The following is a 12,473-nucleotide window of genomic DNA, read 5'->3' as shown; positions in this document are numbered from 1 at the left end:
TAGCAATGAGCCACACCTGTCACGTATAAGGTCATTAAAAAAAATGGCTTTTGGAATTAGATTGACAGTTGTTTCCAGACATTTTAAATTTATTTTGGTTTTGGTGGTAAAAATAACATTAAGAATAAGGGCTGGATTCTGCTCCATGATCATGCTGCAGATTGGGCCAGATAGCGCAGAAAATGAAGCAAAATTGGGCAACGAGGCCTAACGTCATATCTTTGCCCTGACCTCAAGTTTCCTCCTCCCATCCTGACTGGGTAAACTGTTGGCCGCTTCCTTACCGTCCGCCGCATGTAAATGTCTACAGGGAGATGGATTCTGGCAAGTCATCTAATTTCCCTGCTACGGTCTCCACCACCTCCAGGCCCTGGGGTCCTTAAGTTACCAGGTGGAGGGATAGGACCTAGTAGTGCCCTCCTTGCCCTCTGAATATGCCCCAATCACTAACAGCTGAGTCCTTAGCTTCAAAATAATCACATTCTTCACTTCCAGCATTCCTCTATGAATGCTTCAGAGGTAGTCTTGCTGTAGTGTCACCAGTACTTTGTGGCCTTGCAGTGCAAAGCTTCCTCTCAGTGGCAGGAATCCCGCTGAGAACTTGCTGTGCATACTTAATGACCTCCAACACAGGTCGGGGCAACAGGTGGAAGTGCTACCCTGCTGCAATAATAGCAACAAGACAAGAATCCAAAGTATCTTACTAAATTAATATTCAGTCTTTTTATTTACCTGTTTATTTTGTACAAGAATTGTAACTTTAGATCTGATTTGCGAATGCCACATGTACTTCTTACACCAAAAAGGTTATACAGGTATTGTCAAGAGAATAGACAGGAAGTGATCTGATTTATGTAAAATGACCATAACAAAACACTACATTCAGTCAATGTGATTGTTTGCCAACTTGACTGATAAACATTATTTTATTAAATTAAAGCTAAAAGTGTGTTATTTTCAAATGTTTTATCTATAGGAAATGTAAAATATATTCAAAATGTAGGAGATTTATTTCTAATTATGCCTCCATGAAGCACTTTTCTACGTTAAAGGCACTATATAAATGCAAGTTATTGAGATTAAACCCAAATGCATAGATTCACTTCACTAAAAAGCAATGAGCAGAGACACCTGGAAAACCAGTATGCACAAATTATTTTCTATTTAGTACTGGGGTCCATTCTTTCCACAAACAATGACCATAGCTTTCTTTATATTCCATGAGAACAAATATAGCACAGTGCAGTTTGATGTTAAGATGGGGTAATATTGTTTTCTCCAGTACAGTAATATTTAATAGGGGAATTTTTCTATAGGTTGACATATGTTCTGAACATTGCTTAAAAAACCACTTAAGAAGACTTGGGTTGGATTTCATGACACTATCCCACCTGATTTTGAGCACCACAGTGACAGAAAATGGGGCTCAACCGGGCACTGTGGCCTGCTGCCTATTTCCTGCCCGAACCTTGATTTCCCTCCCTTCACACAAATGGGATGGCCACCAGCTGCCCCTTCCCCACCCACCCCATGTAAATACTAGTGGGGGGCACAGGGCTGGGTGCCCAGTCAATTTCGCTCCTTGCCACCACTATGTTCGAAATGAAACCCCCAACCCAAGAAAATGGTTCAAGTTTTGGCAGGGTTACTTCAGCAAGTAGAGGTGTTGCCCTTCTTCTACTCCACCTAGAAGAGCAGAGTTCCGACCCTTGACTTAAAAAAACATTGAGAATTGTCTTTACGTGTGTTCAATGATATTCCATGTAATTCATTACCTTCTCTGTAGGAATACATATGTTCACAAAACGAATATAAATAAGCCAAGATAGTGCCCAAAGGAAGAAACAAGAAAAGAGGAAATAGTATAGTCTTGCAGAAAAGAAAGATAAGCCAGGAAAAGTACATTTTAAAATGGCAAAATGTAAACAAGGAAGGGTTAAAAACTGCCTCATGGATGGGAATTTTAACTCTTAGCGATGGTGTTATTAAAAAAACAAATTACAACGTAATGAAGTTAGTAAAAACAATATTCAACAAAGTAAGTGAGTAAATTAATGCATGAATATGGATTTTATCAAGGGACAATTAGATATTGTGGTTATCTTCAATGAATTTTAGTTGATTTTCTACTCACTTTAAGGGAAAAAGTACTTGGCTGCCATCCTCTGCTGAATCATTTATAACATCAACACAAACATTTCTGGCAGCAGAAGAAAACAATGATTGGAGAAAAGTACGAGGCGAAAAATTAAAATTTTGTTGTAAAAAATAACATCCTTAAGAAGGAAATACAAGGGAAGATACTTTATGAAAAAGCACAGCATATTAAGTTTGTTATCTGTCAGGTAATAACACAACACCTGCAATTTTGGGTGATAAACAACTGAAAATGTCATTCACTGAAGACACGCAATGTAAACCCAAAACCTCCACGTTGGTTTTATAATGTGTAAAGGAGTTTCAATTTATTTTTAGGCATGAAAACCACAATGTCTTTATCTGACAGCCAATCATGTGGTTGGAACATTACTGTCAAAAAAAAGTTTCCTAAACTGTTTTAACACATGCGGAATGTCGAAAGCATACCAATAACTTAGAATATATTGCTAGACAATGTTTCAAACTAATATAAGAACTATAATGCAACTCACCAATTTTCCAATGAAGATGATGCTAATGTGGCTAAAGTAAAAAGTGGGTCAAATATTCTAACTAAGAACGTAAGAATTAGGAGCAAGAATAGTCCATACGACCTTCAAGCATGCTCCATCATTCAATAGAATTATGGCTGATCTTCGACCTCAACTTCACTTTCCCGCCCGATCCCCATATGTCTTGATTCTCCTATAGTTCAAATATCTATCTCAGCCTTGAATATACTTAATGATTCAGCATCCACAGCCCTTTGGGGTAGAGAATTCCAAAGATTCACAACCCTCCGAGTGAAGAAATTCCTCCTTATCTCTTAAAAAAGGCTAGCCCCTATACTGAGACTATGCTGGAACTATGCTAGTTCTAGACTCTCCAGCCAGGGGAAACAACCTCTCGGCTTCTACCTTGTCAATGCCTCTCAGTATCATATGTTTCAATGAGATCACCTCTCATTCTTCTAAACTCCAGAGAGTATAAGCCAAATCTACTCATCCTCTCTGATAGAGAATTCAAGCTCTGCAGCCTGGCTGCAGTTTTGAGAAAACACAGACCACATTGCATTAAGTCATTAATCAACTTGACATTTTAGGACCTTGGGTAGAGAGCCAATTAAAGGTTAACAGACTATCAATTGAGCAAATAAGGTCAAAGAAGGCAAATTCTTTTCTGTAAATTGAACCAGGTATAAAAACAGCCATTTTGGCCATGTGGTCTCAGAAAGACAAAGGCCTGGCTTAAAGCCAGAAGCTTGTTGCTGCTGCCAGGATAAAGTTACATTAAAACTACAACCAGAGTTCGTATTTCATTGGGAATTAAGAGATCTAACAATTTTGGCATCATGAACACGATCGCTGAGGGAAGAAATTGAATTTTGGACATTGGACCTACATACTGAGGTAAGGACTCCTCTTTATAAAAGTCCTCGGTCAAAAGTCTAAATTCGCCTCTCCTTCTACACGATTCCGAAAGCCTCCGGTTTGCGAACCCTCCGGTTGGTAGTCGGCTCGAGATCCCATAGACGTCTAACTTCGGCAGTGTGTTAGTTAATTAATCACCGATCCACTGACCGGCTGGAAAGCCTACGACTCGAGACCCCAGTAAAGAAATCAGTATTATGGCAGCAGGAGATAAGAGCAAAGAATTGCCTACAACTGTTAAAGGCGGACGGGCACCACCTGAGGTTTCGATAGATGAAATCCTCCAACAGTTGAAAGAATACATAGAGCAACAATTCAACTTATCTAAAACCTGTATTAAGATCGAACAAAAGTACGGAACCTCCAAAGGACAATAGTCCCTGGATGAGATTAAAAGGGTCTGGGAAAAAATGACCCGTATGAAAAATAAAACGAACTAGATGGTCCCTAGCCGTTATGGGACAGATCCGAAAGCGGAATTAAATTATAATGCGTTCCCAACATGATCGAGAACTGACCAGTACAAAGGACCAATTGCAAGCTGTTTGTGCACAGCTGCGACAGAAAAGACTTGAACTTGAAAAGTCGGAAGCGGAAGTTAAAGATCTTCAAGGTGAAATTAAAGAATGGAAAAAATCATTAGGTCAAGAGGCAGTAATAGGAAAAGGAAAATGTATCGGTCAATTCCCAGGGTACCCATGTTTGGATAAATTAAAAACGCAAAACCGAAGACACGACCGAGGAATAGATACGGATTCTGAATCCTCCGACGATACAGGGTCGGAGGATGAAGAATTAGGGGTGCGCTTTGCCCCATTTAAAAAAAGACGAGTTGTAGTCAAATCAGAAGAGACTGCGGATGAGAGCGGAACCAAAAAAACGAGGAAAAGGGTGTATGCAGAATACTTAGTTCATGATCCGGCAGACCCAGAGAAAATTGATAAATGGTCCAAGGAATTGCCCAATCCAAAGAAAGGGGGAGTGAAAACGTGGGACCAATTGGACCGCTTAAGAAATAAATATCAACTTCATCCCTGGGACGGAGTGCAAATTCTGACAATAATGGTGCCAAAAACACAGGGAAGAAAATTGCACGACAAGGTAGAAGAAGCTTTGGGGCAGGATGAGCAAGAATTAAACGCAGTTTGGGAGGCGATTAAACAGTGGCTGCAAGCCTTCAGTCCAGCTAAGACAGACTGGGGAAAAATTGCAGCCTGCCAACAGAAAGGAACAGAGGAGGTCCTGGAGTATGACGAGCAGTTTAGATGCACGTGGCTATAACATTCGGGTATGAATAATACGGATGAGGAAATGGATAAACAAGTGTTTGGACCCCTGAAAGCAGCTTTCGTGGCAGGTCTAAAGCCAGAACTGTCCAAAATGCTTAAGGTAGTGTTACCGGACTGGGAAGGTAGAAGAACTACCTTTGCAGCATTGGTGGATCGATGTAACCAATTAGATCGGGATATGGGAGCTAAAGTCCGAGCCCTGCAGGCTGTGGGATGGAAATCCCAGGATTCCGATAAAGTTATTAGGAAAATTATTGTGGGAAAGATGGTCACTGGGCCAAGACGTGCAGGGCAAAACAGCAAGGTCGTGGCCGGGGAAGAGGATGCAACCAGGGATACAATTCAGCCAACAAACCAGGCATGTCACAAGATAACGACCTCATTTAAGCGATTGACAATACAACAACAGGAGTTACTTGGGATAACAAAAAATTATTAGAGCCCACCCTGGCCCCACTCCTCGCACTAATACCACAAAGGGGAGATGGGCTATATATAACTGTGAGGGTGGGCGATAAGGATGTGGACTGTCTTTTAGACACAGGGGTGGAATTAACATGCTTACCCCTACAATATGGAGATTTTTTGCCATTGGATGGTAGGGCACGTACAGCCTATGGAGTTGGGGGCCATAAAATGGAAATTAAAAGGACAACACCGGTACTTATAGGGCTGGGTCCACATGAACTAACCACGCCGGTCTGGATAGGCCCAGTAGATCAATTCCTTTTGGGAATGGACGTCCTAATCCAAGTAGATTCATCACTGCATTTCGAGGATGGTCGGGTGACATGGTCAATTAGAACTTTGAAGAAAGAAGAATTGAAGGAACACCCGATAAGGGCTAAAGATAAGAACGATTGTGGCCGACTCCAGATGGAGCCTGCATCATTTACCGGGACCAAGCCTCCATGCACTAAACAGTATCCCATCAGTCCAACTGCCATCGCAGGAATCTTACCGGTTATTCAGCAATTGGAGAAACAAGGGGTGCTTATTAAAACGCATAGCTCCTCCAATAGCCCCGTGTGGCCGGTATAGAAATCTAATGAGACTTGGCGTTTGACTGTCGATTATAGGAAAGCTAACCAGTGTATTGATCAAAAAGCTCCTTTGGTCGCAAATCCCTCCACCATTTTTAATGCCCTCAAACCGGAACATAAATATTTCTCGGTTATAGATATGGCCAACGGATTTTGGTCGGTGCCGGAGGTTCGACAGTGGTTTGCTTTCACGGTCCAAGGACAACAGTATACCTGGACCCGGTTACCACAGGGTTTCCACAACAGCCCTATGGTATTCCACATGGCTTTACAAAGCTATTTGCGAGAATTACCTCCCCTGTCATCCAATATGTAGACGATGTCCTGCTAGCTTCAAACATGGAAGAACAGCATAAACAAGATTTACGAGCTTTGCTGCACCACCTTTGACTGAAAGGACATAAAGCCAGCATCGACAAAGCACAAATATCCCAAGAAGAGGTTGTATACCTGGGACAAAAGATTTCACAAGGAAAGAGAGAACTTACCCAGGATAGAACTGCAGCCATTCGGGCTGCTAAAAAAAAACATCACTATTCAGGAACTAAGGTCTTTTTTAGGATTGTGTAACTTTAACAGAAATTGGATTGACTCTTTCACACAGCTTGCTCAGCCATTGAATGGTATCTTAAAGGGGAAACGTGCCTCTAAAGAAGCCATCACCCTCACTAAGAAACAGCAAGAGGTCTTCCCGAGTTTGAAAAAGGCTTTGTGTTCGGCACCGGCTCTGGGAATCCCCGACAGTGGTAAGCCATTTACCCTGTTTGTCCATGAGAAAGAAGGATACATGACAGCTGTACTGACACAAGAACATGGGGATCGGCAAAGACCCATTGGTTATTATTCGGCAAAACTGGATGCAGTAGCCCTCGGATGGGGAAGTTGCCTAAGGGCCATGGAAGCTACATGTTGAGCGGTAATGATCACTGCGGGTCTAGTCCTCGACCAAAAGCTGATTGTCAAGTGTCCCTACACCGTACAGGCTTTGCTGTCTATGAATAGAATGTCTCAGGTGACGGCAGCCAGATGGATCCGCTGGACAGCAGTTTTGGAAGCTCCTAATCTCCATATCGTCCGGGCCAGCTCGGTTAATCCCGCAACTATGCTCCCAATGTCAGAATCGAGGGAGCAAGAGGGGGTAGAATGTGAAGAGCATGACTGCGTGGAGATTTTAAAAGAAATTGAAGAAGCAGCATTAGCAGCAGAGGAGCCTTTGCACAACCCAGACCTCATCCTGTTTACAGATGGTTCCTCCTTTGTTGATAATGGTACCAGAAAAGCAGGATGGGCAGTTACAACCTTATATGAGGTAGTGGCAAAAGGATGTTTACTCTCAGGAACGTCAGCACAACAGGCCGAGTTACGGGCCCTGTCAGAAGCATGTCGAATAGCAGAAGGACAGACTGCTAATGTCTACACAGATTTGCGTTATGCTTTTGGAGTCGCTCACGACTTTGGTCTGTTATGGCGGAAAAGAGGATTCCTCACTGCTGCTGGTACACCTATCTGAAATGGAAAAGAAGTCCGAGACTTACTAGAGGCCATACAATTACCTCAGGAAGTGTCCATCCTGAAGTGTAAGGCCCATACTAAGGAAAATATCACGGAAGCACAGGAAAATGCCCGAGCTGACCAGGCAGCTAAAGATGCCGCCTCACAGGGCATTCCCCCAGAAGAACCAACACAGATGTGCAGATTGAAAGCACTCAGGACTCTGACACGAGACCTTCAAACAATGCAAGGCAAGTGCTCCCGAGAGGAAAAATGGACATGGATTGAGGCAGGAATTAAGCTGTGTGAAGATGGTGTCTGGAGACAAAGAGTTACCGACTAGCCAGTCGCGCCACAAGCACTTATGCCTTTTTAGCCCAACAGATCCACTCGTGGGGACACTTGGCCTCACAACAGATGACAGCACGGTTCCAGAAAAGCTGGTGGGGTCGGGGATTTAAAAAACATGCCCAGCTGGTAGTAGACCGCTGCGTGGTCTGCCAGAAAAATTATTCTGGACCCATCACGGTAATGCCCCAACTGAGGCCCCCTGCCCCTGTCGGACCATTCCAGCATCTGCAGGTTGATTATATATCTCTTCCTTCATACCAAGGATGCACTAACATTCTTGTCATGGTCGACAGATTCTCTAGATGGGTAGAAGCTGTCCCAACTAAAAGAGCCACAGCCAATCACACTGCAAAGGTCTTGTGTAAGGATTACATTTTCCGATGGGGAGTCCCGAGTAGCACTGACTCAGATCAGGGAACACACTTCATAGGTGCTGTCTGCCAAGAAGTCTGTAGGTTACTGAACATTACGTGGGATTTACACTGTCCTTATCATCCACAATCATCAGGACAAGTAGAGTGAATTAATCGAACTCTGAAACAACGGCTTGCCAAATATCACCAAGAAGGAACGCCATGGCCCCAGGCACTACCAATAGTGCTATGTAGCATTAGGGCAACCCCGAACAGAACTACAGGTCTAAGCCCATTTGAAATTATAACAGGAAGACCCATGTCGCTGCCAGGAACTATCGATTTACGGAAAGCTGATGTTCACTTAATGAGTGACACTTTGTTATCATACTGTCAGAACCTAACCAATGCTATTCTGTTTCCCGACAGGTATCGGCAGCTTGGGGTAATCCACCCAAAGGAGGACATGACATCATCCCGGGAGTATGGGTGTATGTGAAAAAGTTGCATAAAGAACCTTTGGGTGCCAAGTGGGAGGGACCTTATCAAGTGTTATTGACCACCCAGGCAGCTGTTAAAGTCCAAGGAAAGAAAGCCTGGATCCACGCTTCACACGTTAAACGAGCACCCGTAACTGAAGCTGAAATCTAATAAGGACAATTACTTTTTGCCAAATGTATAAATTTACTGTATTACTGTTTGTCGGTATTCTAGGCATTTGCCTACTTCTTAATAGCTGACCCTCTGCACCAAAGGGAAATAGTAGGGTAGCAAGGGAATTACATGTAAATATCTTTTCATATATGTCATACATTTATGCCAAACAAGGTAACATTTCTAGTTGTTGGGTATGTGCGCATATTCCTATTCACTCAAAGGGAGGGATTCCCTTGAGGCCAGTTCCCTTGAATATCTCGGAAATGGCTAAGTGGATAATTAATCAACAAAACAGGCAATGCGTTTCAGGATACGGAAAACTGAGCATGTAAACCGTGCGACAATAATTCCAAACAGCCCCCATTTTTTGTTATCACTAATACAACGGGAATAGGAAGACCGGGGGAATCGGTCTGTCTGATTAGAAACATCAAAGGAGGCCAAAATATGGGGTATAGTAACTGCTCCCGGAATTATAATGTAATCAAGCCACGGAACCGTTCAAACTGGGCTGATGTGGGAATTCTTAACGTAACGGGAATTCTGAATAAAACAGATGGAAAAGCCTGGACAGGCCCCGGAGTGTTGCTGACAAAGAAACAGCTAACATTCATTGCCTATAATGGCACCTATTGGGTGTGTGGCCACAAGGCCTACCCTTGGCTGCCCCAGAATTGGACGGGATCCTGCTATTTAGCCTACATTGTGCCATATATGTATCATATAGAGTCACTGTCGGAACATTTACACCGTCCTAAGAGAGCTATCACAGAAACAGAGAAGTTCTTTGCCATTCTGATCCCCAGGTATGGGACTGCCAGACTGGCAAGGGAATCCATTAACATGGCATCCGTTGTGGAACGGGTAGCCAATGATACCTCAGAGGCCCTAGTTAAAATCAATGCAGAAATGGTAGCAATCCGCACAGTAGCCCTACAGAATAGACTGGCCCTTGATTACATCCTGGCTGAAAAGGGAGGTACTTGCGCCCTACTCGGAACTGAGTGTTGCACATATATCCCAGATAGCTCTGAAGAAATTACCCACTTAGCGAAGCATATCCAAAAGGAGGGAGAAAAACTTAAGCAACCCCCATCATTCACTTTGTGGAGCGGAGCCACTGAATGGCTAGGTTCAATAGGAACTTCATTGGTGGAAGGTTTAATTCTATTCGTTGTAATTATTTTACTTTTATATTGTTTGTTTATGTTGATTAAGTGTTGTTGCAACCAGGTGGCTGTAGCTGCTGTCCCGCATGTGAGACAGCTTGCAGGTCCCAGCAGACCGTCTGTACGTGGCACAGGGGTATGTTATGCTTAAAGGAAGGTTGTTTACTGGTTGAATGAAGATATTGATTTGGATTAAATTGGAATAAGGTTAATTAACCTACTAAAACCAGACTTCCATTGTGGCCACGATGGAATTTGGGTTGGTGTAAATTTGTGTGGAAGTTACTAGTCCGGACATGTGGCGAAACACATCAACAAATTTTGGAAGGAAACTCTATTAACATGTATGAAATTATTTTGTAGAATGTTTAACCAGTGATACCTGATGTTTTATGATTCCGTTTGTGAAAGAATCAAATGGAGGATTGATTGATACAGAATTCAAGCTCTGTAGCCTGGCTGCAGTTTTGAGAAAACACAGACCACATTGCATTAAGTCATTAATCAACTTGACATTTTAGGACCTTGGGTAGAGAGCCAATTAAAGGTTAACAGACTATCAATTGAGCCAATAAGGTCAAAGAAGGCGAGTTCTTTTCTGTAAATTGAACCAAGTATAAAAATAGCCATTTTGGCCATGTGGTCTCAGAAGGACAAAGGCCTGGCTTAAAGCCAGAAGCTTGTTGCTGCTGCCAGAATAAAGTTACATTAAAACTACAACCAGAGTTCGTATTTCATTAGGAATTAAGAGATCTAACACTCTCCTCATAGGACAACCCTCATATCCCAGGGATCAATTTAGTGAACCTTTGTTGTAAGGCAAGTATGTCCTTCCTCAGATAAGGAGACCAAAACTGCACAGTACTCCAGGTGTGGTCTCACCAAACTTTTGCAATATGGACATGACCCTATCTTCTGATGGTAGCCTTTCTGATGAATACTTCATTATTCAATATTGTATAATGCACATTATAATGATATATCCAAATCCTTTACTGCAATTGTAAATGTTTTGATCTATTCACACTTGAAGAAGTTAAAGAGTTGTCTTTGTTCAAAATTTTTGCCAAGTTTTACCCTTCAGTTTATCCATAGGTCAACAGACACTAAAGACTCGTCCTTAGTATCTCCATAAATTAATCTTCCACATCTACATCCTTGGGGTCACAATAATAGCAAGCCATTGCAATCTTTGAGCAGAAAGACGCTGCTGCAGCTGGTAAATTAGAGCTTCAGATCTGTTTCTATTATCTACAGATAGTAATATTTTTCATTCCGGGGATTTTTTATTCCATCATACTTTTAGTTTTACTATATTGTATACTCCATTAATATGTTTCCTACCTGGACTAGCAGACAGTGTTGGCAGAATGATGAAATGGTACCTTACTTGGAAGTGGTTCCTAAATCCTCCTGGTGTATCCTGGGTTAATGGAATGCCCAGATATGTGTTGGGGAATAGTGAACACTTAGTTCATTAGGCCGTATTAGATATTCAGGAGATCCCTATATCAGTAACATGATGACCTTGGTGACATTGAATCGGTCTGGTATCATGCCAAATTCAAAGTAAGCCGATAATGGCAGTTAGATAAGCTGAACTAATTGCTTTACTAGTGTCAATTGGGCTCAACTTTGCTTCCTGATAAAAGACAGATGTAATGAATGTTCCTTAGCATCAGGTGGGCATGGATATTAAGGAATGGCCAATTACTGTGGTTAGTGATATGATTAGTGGGTTTTGTGGTTAGGGCCAGTGTTGAGGCCATGAAAGCTGGCTCTATCTTGGGACTACAGGATGAATATAACTTCCAACACACGCAGGGATTTTGTGGTAACAGCACAATCCAAATTGACCGTATGGATTCTTCAATTATTATACATTTCCATGTTTACTTATTGTTAATAAATGCAATCTTATCTTGCTAATCCTCATTATTCAGTTCATAACACAGCAACAAGTGTGCACTGCGCTACAGCAGGTCCTAGTTCTAGTCTCACACACGAGATTCTTGATCCACTTACTAGGGAAAAGTAGCTGAGGTAGTTTGATGTTACTTTCCTCACAGTTTTTATCTTTGGAGTACCTTCTAAAGGGGCTGCAATCAGGGCTAAGGAGCACCACCTACTCTTTACAATACGGTGGGGGTGGGGGCACCAGTACCAAACAGACACAGGTACCCCTGCTGGATGTCAATCTAGTATTCAGAGCCAGGACTCTGGTTTCCGCTTGCTCAGGCTGTTTGGAGTGGGTTCCGAATCTGACACTTCTGACTCAGGCGGAATCAAAACTGAGCCAGTGGTCACTCCGTCCAAATGAGAGTATCCTGCTTAGATGTCAACCCAGTAGTTAGACACCACATTCTAGTCTTCACTCACTGGGGCTGAACGTACAATAGAAATGCTGATAACAAAAATATCAACGTACTACTAATGATAGGCGATTAATGCTGTTCCACACTTATTGAAATGGAAGCTCTTTCATATGACTTTAATACCAATTATCACAATGTAGTCAGGATTTGAATTATTTTTTTTTGTTTTACTAAAA

The 12,473-nt window shown here is 42.3% G+C and overlaps 1 protein-coding gene across 2 annotated transcripts in view; it reads left to right on the top strand.

Moving 5' to 3' along the window:
- ccdc172 (coiled-coil domain containing 172) overlaps nt 1–11,819 on the top strand; it is a 249,040-nt gene extending 237,221 nt beyond the window's left edge. For both annotated transcript variants that reach the window (XR_011592745.1, XR_011592743.1), the window contains one exon: nt 8,526–11,819. The gene's annotated coding sequence lies outside the window, so the exon portion shown is untranslated. The remainder of the gene's footprint in view (nt 1–8,525) is intronic.
- The last annotated feature ends 654 nt before the right edge of the window (nt 11,820–12,473 follow it).

Source organism: Pristiophorus japonicus, chromosome 3, assembly GCF_044704955.1.
Source record: "Pristiophorus japonicus isolate sPriJap1 chromosome 3, sPriJap1.hap1, whole genome shotgun sequence".
In the NCBI taxonomy this organism is placed as follows: domain Eukaryota; kingdom Metazoa; phylum Chordata; class Chondrichthyes; family Pristiophoridae; genus Pristiophorus; species Pristiophorus japonicus.
Note: the sequence above shows the minus strand (reverse complement) of the source record. Positions and strands in the feature narration are given on the sequence as shown.